This window comes from Sebastes umbrosus, chromosome 13 (genome assembly GCF_015220745.1).
Source record: "Sebastes umbrosus isolate fSebUmb1 chromosome 13, fSebUmb1.pri, whole genome shotgun sequence".
NCBI lineage: Eukaryota > Metazoa > Chordata > Actinopteri > Perciformes > Sebastidae > Sebastes > Sebastes umbrosus.
In genome coordinates, this window is record NC_051281.1 from 15656241 (window position 1) to 15664754 (window position 8514).

The following is an 8514-nucleotide window of genomic DNA, read 5'->3' on the forward strand; positions in this document are numbered from 1 at the left end:
CTGTTTGGAAACTCTGCTGTATAATATCACAATGTTTTGATTAACATTGAATTCTTTTAGTGTATTTGTGAACCAAAGAAGGGTTGAGTTACATTTATGAACATGCCCTTATTCTCCCTCATGGCTGGATTCAGATGTTTATATAAGATTACTTAACTTACCGCCCTTAACTTTAGTGCAATCTATGTCGTGTAACTGTGCAATGTCATTGTGATTCACTGACTGAATGTTGTCCAGACACTTATAGGCTATATGTGGGAGGCATGACTGGCTGCTACTGCCGGTGCTTTGTTTATGATAAAAAGCACAATGCTAAACCATGATCATGGGGCAGCTTTTATTCTACAGACATGTGATTGTCTGTATTATAATGTGTTAAGTGGAGTAAAACTATAATATGCAAAATCTTGTTTGTCTTAACATGCTCACTATAGGCACATTTTTATGTTGAGAAAAACAACACGAGAAACTGGGATTATTTATCATGAAGAGTTTTGCTTGAACAATGAAATGCACAGTGTTTGCTACTGTAATAAGATTTATTGAACAATTGTACATTCCTGAATTAGTGGGATGAAATATCCCTTGTTAAATTCAATGTGGGCACTTTAACTTCATGCCATCATTTGCAGAGTATTATTGTTGTATCCACAGCACTAATAAAGACATGAGCTGTAGAACATGTGTTTTTTTGCAGTTTGTAAAACGACAAATTACCTTTGCACAGCTATAGGTGTAAAGATAAAAACAATAATTGCATAATCAGCCAATTTTATTCTTTCAAATATGTGTTACTATTCTGACCTTATTAAAACAAAATAAATAGAAAATTAGTAAACTGAGAAGCCTCCCTTTTGCCTCAAACTGGGCTTGCATGTTTGGTACAAATGACAAAATGCAAAAATGACCATGAAGCATTGTTATTACACCAAAAAGGGAATTATTTCATGTTTTACATATAATATGGGCTATGCATGAGCAAATATATATTCCTTTTGTTTGCCAAAAAGTCATTCACAGACAAAGAAATGTATGATATCCTACATAATGTTGCTACTTTGGGGTCAATTAAAGGACAGAGAGGTTAGACCTCTTATAAACAAACTGAAATCCAAATAGACTATTCACATTATTTGGGATTTGGGAGGAGAATCCACTGTATTCTAACAGGTTTTACAGCCGGCGTCTCTGGGATCCCAAACAGAAGTAATTCTGCAGCAGACTTGATTCATGTCATCAGTTCAAAATCATGTATATAAGCAATTCTCATAAAACTAGGAGAAGTCAAGGTGATAAAACAACTCGAAGTATGTTTTTTTGAGCTGGTAAAGAGGGCAAATACGACATTAGAGGTAGAAAACGCTCAGTCTCTGGTCCTGACTGTTCATCAGTCACTACCAAAGGCAGGTTGAGTGTGAGAAAACTGTGTGCATACAAATACATGCAAAATAAGCTCAATATATGGAGAAAATTCACATTGTGGTAGAATGATTTATCAATCTTGGCCTGATATTGTCTATATAAAACTGTACACTAGACAAGTTTGGGTAAATGTGCATATTTTCTTTTTTTTCTCTTTCTTTTTTTCATCTTTTCAATCCACCTGGCTGTCACCAGCCATTGGTCAGATTAATCACCCTGGAGGGACTTTTTATTGGCTGATCATCTCACAGCTGAGATTTCACGAGCACCCCCCTGCCAATTCCCTCACTCCTCTCATTACTCACACTTTTAAGGTATTTATCATAAAACGCATTAGACTGTGCTCTCTCAACATTTTTTTTCTGAGGCGCCTATTTCGAGGCTCTGCCTGGCTGCGTTTTATTTCGACACAGCCGTATAGAGGCAGACTGGCTGTTTCACTGGCTCTCCTCCCATCCTCCACCAGGGCAGACGCTGCTTCTTTGTTTCATGCTTCAGTGCAGCAATCATTACAGAGCCGGTGTCACTGGCTGCTGTGTAAAGTTACAGGGAACAGAGGATTAAAGGGATAACTACTCACATGATAGGGTAATAGAAATAATAACCCCTGACTTCTTCCCACATCTAAAGGGAGAGTGATTTTTCTTTTTTGGTTTGTTGCTCTGCAGTATCACTGATGGTGCCAAAGCGTAATGACATGGCTAATTTGGAAGCAGGTGTTGGAGAACCTTATAATGATTGAATGCAAATGAAACGGGGCCTTCAGCTCCTATAGTTTGTCACAGTCTAGTAATTCACTGGATGTGAATGAATGGACACATAAAGTAATATATACAAATATCAATCAGTGAAATGCAAAATGTTTCAGAGAATTATCTAAATTTGGTATTTCATGGTATATAAAGTTTGAAAAGAAGATGTTTGTTGCTGGTTTAGACTATGAAATTGTTAAATAATACTATTGTACATAGGGCTGGGTGATATGGAGAATATCACAATATTTTTTACCAAATACCTCAATATCAATATTGTGACAATATTGTAGGTTTGATCATTGGTGCTTTCACAAAATATTTATGACTATATAATGAATAAGTGGGTAAAGGCAAATAATAGAAAAATTTGGTAAATTTAGAAAATTACATCAATTTAGTGTAATGCAGCCTTTAAAACCAGGAAAAGACAACACTTCTGCCATATTTCAATATCCAAAATCTAAGACGATATCTAGTCTCATATCATGATATCGATATAATAAGATACAATTAAATATAATATGATATAATATAATATAATATTGATATGTTCATGCCACCCTCTTGGTCAGGTCACTCTTGGAAAAGCGATTTTAATCTCAATGAGTTTTTACCTGGTTAAATAAAGGATAGATATATATATACTTACTTTTATCTTTAACTTAATTTCCTATTATTATGTTTATGTTATGCACCAATACACCAAAAGCAAATTCCTTGAAAACCTACTTGGCAATAAACCGGATTGTGATTTAAGGTGTTCACCACTTTAATCAACAATCAGTATCTCCATCAATTCTAATTACAAGCATAATTAAACTTTGATCAAGAGGAGATCAGGCCAGTAAAATAATACGGAGCGGGAGCATTTTTGTTTTTGCAGTAGCCTCTCTCCGTCTCTGGAGGAGGAGGGTGGGTGGGTGGGCCGGCTCTGAACACCAGACTGTGAAACACTTAATGTCTGTCTCTGCACTGGTCTGTTCACCCTCCATTTCACACTTGGCACACACACACACACACACACACACACACACACACACACACACAGACACACCTTTGAATACTGCAAATGAACCCTTCACATTCATTGGGCTTGTTATTACCTTTTCTTCTTAATTGTGTTTCCATTACGGACACATTGTGTGAATATTTGGAGGTTGAGGCAAAGTTCCCCCTCTCTCACACACACACACACACACACAATAGGTCGCTCAGCCATCTATTCTCTCTCGGCTGTGTTACTCCTCTCTCTTATATATCCATGAATCCCGTCAGTGGTTTCCTGAAGTGCCAAATATATCTCCCGCCCATGGGAATCACTGCCACATTAGCTTCCTGATAGATACTGACGTTCCCATTGTGTGAGGCAAGTCTAATGAAATGATGATGATGATATTGACTGCGGGCTGCTTGCCAGCCCTTCCCCCCTCCTCATGCAGCTATGGACACAATTTAGCCTGAAAACAATTTCCAACCTTATTTACTTAACAATCCACAGCTCAACATGTGCACTATTTTTGCTCTAATACTTCAATTTAAAGGTCAATGTGTTGTGATATAAAAGGTGCTTATGTGCCACTGCAATCTGCTCATTTTGTTCTTAAAATTCAAATAGCACAGAATCAATTGTAACACCTTAAGGCCTCTGACTTCTAAAGTAATTATAATGGGTTACACTTATCTAAATAGCCTCCTCTTATTGACTGCGTGTGCACGGCTTGATTAATCTTGGCAGAAAGTACATTTTAAGCGGGAGATTAATAGTCCAGAGACTGTAACTTGCCTGTCTCCGTGGATGGGGAGTGTAAACCTAATGTGGAGCTTGTTAAAGTTGAAAGGTTGCTACTAAATGTCTCTGTTGGACATTTTTCTAAAGGAATAAGCGTGAGCCCAGGAGCAATTACACTGCAGCTAACTGACTCTCTGTGTGGTGATTGCTATCATGCATGCTAAATGAACAAAACAACCTCTAAGCATGTGACAGTAATCTAGTGCTCTGAAGCTTTCAAGTGTTGTCTGCTGCCATTTTTTCTTTCCTGAATAGGACCTATGGGGCAGCATAGGACAGGAAGCATGTGTCTGATGTGAAATTAAAATGATAAACAACAACAATAATGACGAGATAACTACTTGTACTGCTGTTCGGCTCTGCTGCTCCGTCATCTTAACGCAGGCTTTTCTAATTCACTTAGCATTTTATCTCTGCCTCCCAGCACAACAGAGTACATTATGTCAGCATGTATTTATTAGACGGCCCTTTCATCCTGCAAAAAATGACCTCTCGCAGACATTAAGCAGCTAACCCTGACCATAACAGTTGATGATGTTTGTAGCTGTGGCTTTACGTCCTCTGTAATGCAGTGTGTGTGAGGGAGACCTATAGATATTCATCAAATTACGGACATTTTAATTTCTGGCCACTTCTTTGTTAATGTCTTCCCGGCCTCCTCAGACTTGTGGTATAAATGCCTGAACAAAAGTACAGTGCTTTGCAGCATTAGTTGTAAATTCCTTGGAGGACTGAAGAAGTATAAATCTGAGAGAGCTACCCAGAACGGTGATCGTAGAGTTTTAAGGCGTCAGCAAGCTTCTGCTGAAATACAGCAGAGTTTATTTATCTGCTTCTTGAAGGAGCAAGTGTCACCATGTGAAGTTTATTTCTCTGCTAGATAATAGATGTGAAGGTCTGATAAGGAACAATGAATAATGTAAGTTTAAAATTTGTATGGTATTGATATTAGGACTTTGCTTTCAAAGGTCTGGGCCGAGGCAAATGAGGACTGCAACCAATGATTGATTTTATTATTGATTAAGCTGGTGAATATTTTCTCAATTTTTTCCAATCCAATCCAAATGTATTTATAAAGCACATTTAAAAACAACAGAAGTTGACCAATGTGCTGTACAATTAAACATAAAAAACATAAAAACAACACAATAAAACACTAAGACCAATTTAAAACCAACAGGACATTAAAATAATAAAAGCGTTAAGACCAATAGGAAAGGAAAAAGGATTAAAAGAGGCACCGAGCCAAAAGCAAAGATTAGTCATTTGGTCTAACATCAGAAAATAATGAGAAAAGTCCATCGTAACTTCCCAGAGCCCAAGATGACGTCTTCAAATTACTTTTTTTCTCAAGATATTCAATTTACTGCAATGAATGACAGAAAAAAGCAGCAAATCATCACATTGGAGAAGATCGAACCATCAAATGTTTCGTTTTTTTTGCTTGAAAACTAACATAAATGATCAAAATACTTGACAATGAATTTTCCGTAAATCGACTAATCAACTAATTGTTTCTGCTCTATGTCTATATGTTAATTTTGCTCTCTATAATAAAGAAAAATAAATGCTAAAGCAGGATAGAAAATCCCATATATGCAGATACTTATACACAGTAGAAGAGATCCAGTGATCTCAAATGATAGAAATAAAAACAGAATTACTCGGCTTTTAGAGAATTTACAGTAAAAACAGGGGTGATCACAAAATAGAAGCACCCAAACAATATATGAATATTTCATATTTCATAAACGATCAGGCCGGTGTGTGACTCCAGAAAAGCTTCTCAAGTTCTTATTTGTTCTTGTGTATATTATGTTCAGAAAATGACACTTCAGATCTTCCCATAAATGTTAACTGATGATGATCAAGTGACGTGCAAAGTTTGGCCTCCTCTGATTGCTCATGAAACCACACTTGAATTGCCGATCATCCAGAATATAGAAAAACACCATAAGGGAGTATAGTGCAGGTATCCAGATCTATTCCATTGTTGATAATCTATGCTCTATCAGAACTGAAAGGATTAGAGAACAATATTTACCCGTCTAAATGTGGGGAAAGGGTGAAATATTCCTGATGTTGAGCTCCATACAAAATCCTATTGTCTTGTGAAGCTAAAACATAAATATGTGTTGCATCGGTGTCTCCAGAGATGTGTCGAGCTATTTCGTGGTTGATTTTGAGGCTGTAGTGTTGATGCAATAACCAACTGAACCAACCTGTTAACAGAGACTTTGTCCATGTTAGACTGATCCTTTTGTTTTATCAAATAGTCTTGCAGTTAAAATACTCACTTTAACTTTAATTGCCAGTCAAATTAGTAACAATTGTCCCTCTTTTCTTTGTAGGAGACAAAGTGTAAAATAATCATTATTCTAAAGTGATTATATGAATCACAATATTGGTTCAGACCACAATGTCAAGAATCAAATCTTCTTGTCAGATTATATCACACTGATGCTTGAGCTCTTGTCTTGAATGAGGATGCATTTTAAAGTATCCAGCCTGCCGAGAGACGAAATCAAGGTGAGCTCTAGCGGACGCGTAGACTGACAGGATAACTGATGATTGATGAGGAGAATCACAATGCTGTGCAAGTTTATTTCAAATTATTTGATAAGAGCCGCTGCACCACAGAGATATTCAACTACATATACGTTAATCGACTCCTTGAGCCCATGTTCTTTATAGCACTGATGATATCTGTTATTATCACTGTGTGATCAAAGAGACAATTTTATTCTCTCACATCGTCTCCCAGCTCTCATTTCTGCTCTGACATGATTATTCGATCAAATCAAAAGCAGCTGGGATCTGAATAAAAAACAACTTTGAGGTTTTTTACTGATATCGCTCGGCTGTGTTAATGGTTATAGATGGTGACAGGAAGTTACTGGATAAGAGGCTCATTACTCATCTTCCAGAAAATCGGAGGTAGGGTGTCTTTATTACATCTCTGATCAACACGCCTCATTCAAGCAGCTAAACTACAACGTAGTCCTATTGGCTGTGCTCAAGTTTCTCATTTTACAGCTAAAGAGTACACTACATGATGTTTCTGAAAAAATCTGAGGCGAGATATAGGCATATTTGATCAGCGCTGCCTAGTTTGACCGTTTGATCGGAGTTCGCGAGTGATTGACAGCTGCTCAGAGACGGCAAGGCTCCAGCTCGGCTCTGATTAGTTGTTTTCCTCCGGTCTGTGAAATCCTGCAGATGCCATTAGGAGCACCGGAGGACACAGAAACACAATTTTTTTTTTACAGATTACCTGTCTCATGCACTACTGTCATATTTAATCATATTTGCTCCATTTCTACCCACTGCAGCTTTAAAGGTCCCATATTATAAAACAGTGAGATTTTCATGTTTTTTTTATTATAAAGCAGTCTTAAGTCCTATTTAAATACCGTGAAAGTATCGAAACACTGAATCTAAAGCGCATATTCAGAAACTCTGCATTTGAAACAAGCTGTCAGGATTTCTGCCCATTCGTGATGTCACAAATATACAATATTTAGACATATTTGACACAATTTTAAACGTACACATTCTAAATGTGTCCCAGTTCATTCCTGGTTGCAGTGTATGTGAATGACATCAGCTGACAGGTAGTACACATGGACCCAAGCTGTTGCCTAGCAATGCAATTCTGTTGCAATTCCGTCAAAATGCGCTAAAACGGAGCGTTTTAGACAGAGGGTAAATACAGGCATATTCAGACTGACAGTATGAGGAAAATAAAGTTTTTTTGAACATTACAGCATGTAAATATGTTCTAGTAGAAACACAAAATAAAGGTATGAACCTGAAAATGAGCATGATATGGGACCTTTAACTACCTGCCATCAGGTCTTCTGTGACTCAGTTTGAGGTAAATTGATTAAACACTTATTTATTTAGGGGATATGTACCATGTGGGCACAATATATATATAGTATATATATAATAATAATAATAATAATAATAATAATAATAATAATAATAATAAACTTTATTTATATAGCACTTTTCTAAACAAGGTTACAAAGTGTTTTTCAGAGAAAAAAAATAAATAAATAAAAACCCAATAAATCAGCAAAGAATAAAATACAATCAACAGAGGGATCGTAAAAACAAGAAACATCTGGGGGTAAAACACAATTTTAGAAAGCAGAATAAAATGGCCAGAGAGGGATGATAAAAGCCAGCATCATTATTAATCACTCAAAAACGCTTTTTTAGAAGGGACTTAAAAGATGATAATGAAGTAGCAAGTCTGATTTCAATATATATATATATATATATATATATATATATATATATATTATTTATATATATATATATATAAATTTATATAAATGTATATAATATAAATATACCCTAAAATAAATCAGATCCAACTGTAGATTTTGCAGAGTGTAGAGTTAAATATAGCTCTGTCCTCTCCACCTCTGGGCTAATGTATGCACACCTGGATGAGTAGACATGTGGTGCTGTCATCATCATCATCATCATCATCATCACACAGCAGCAGCAGCAGCAGCTAACCACACACACAGAGAG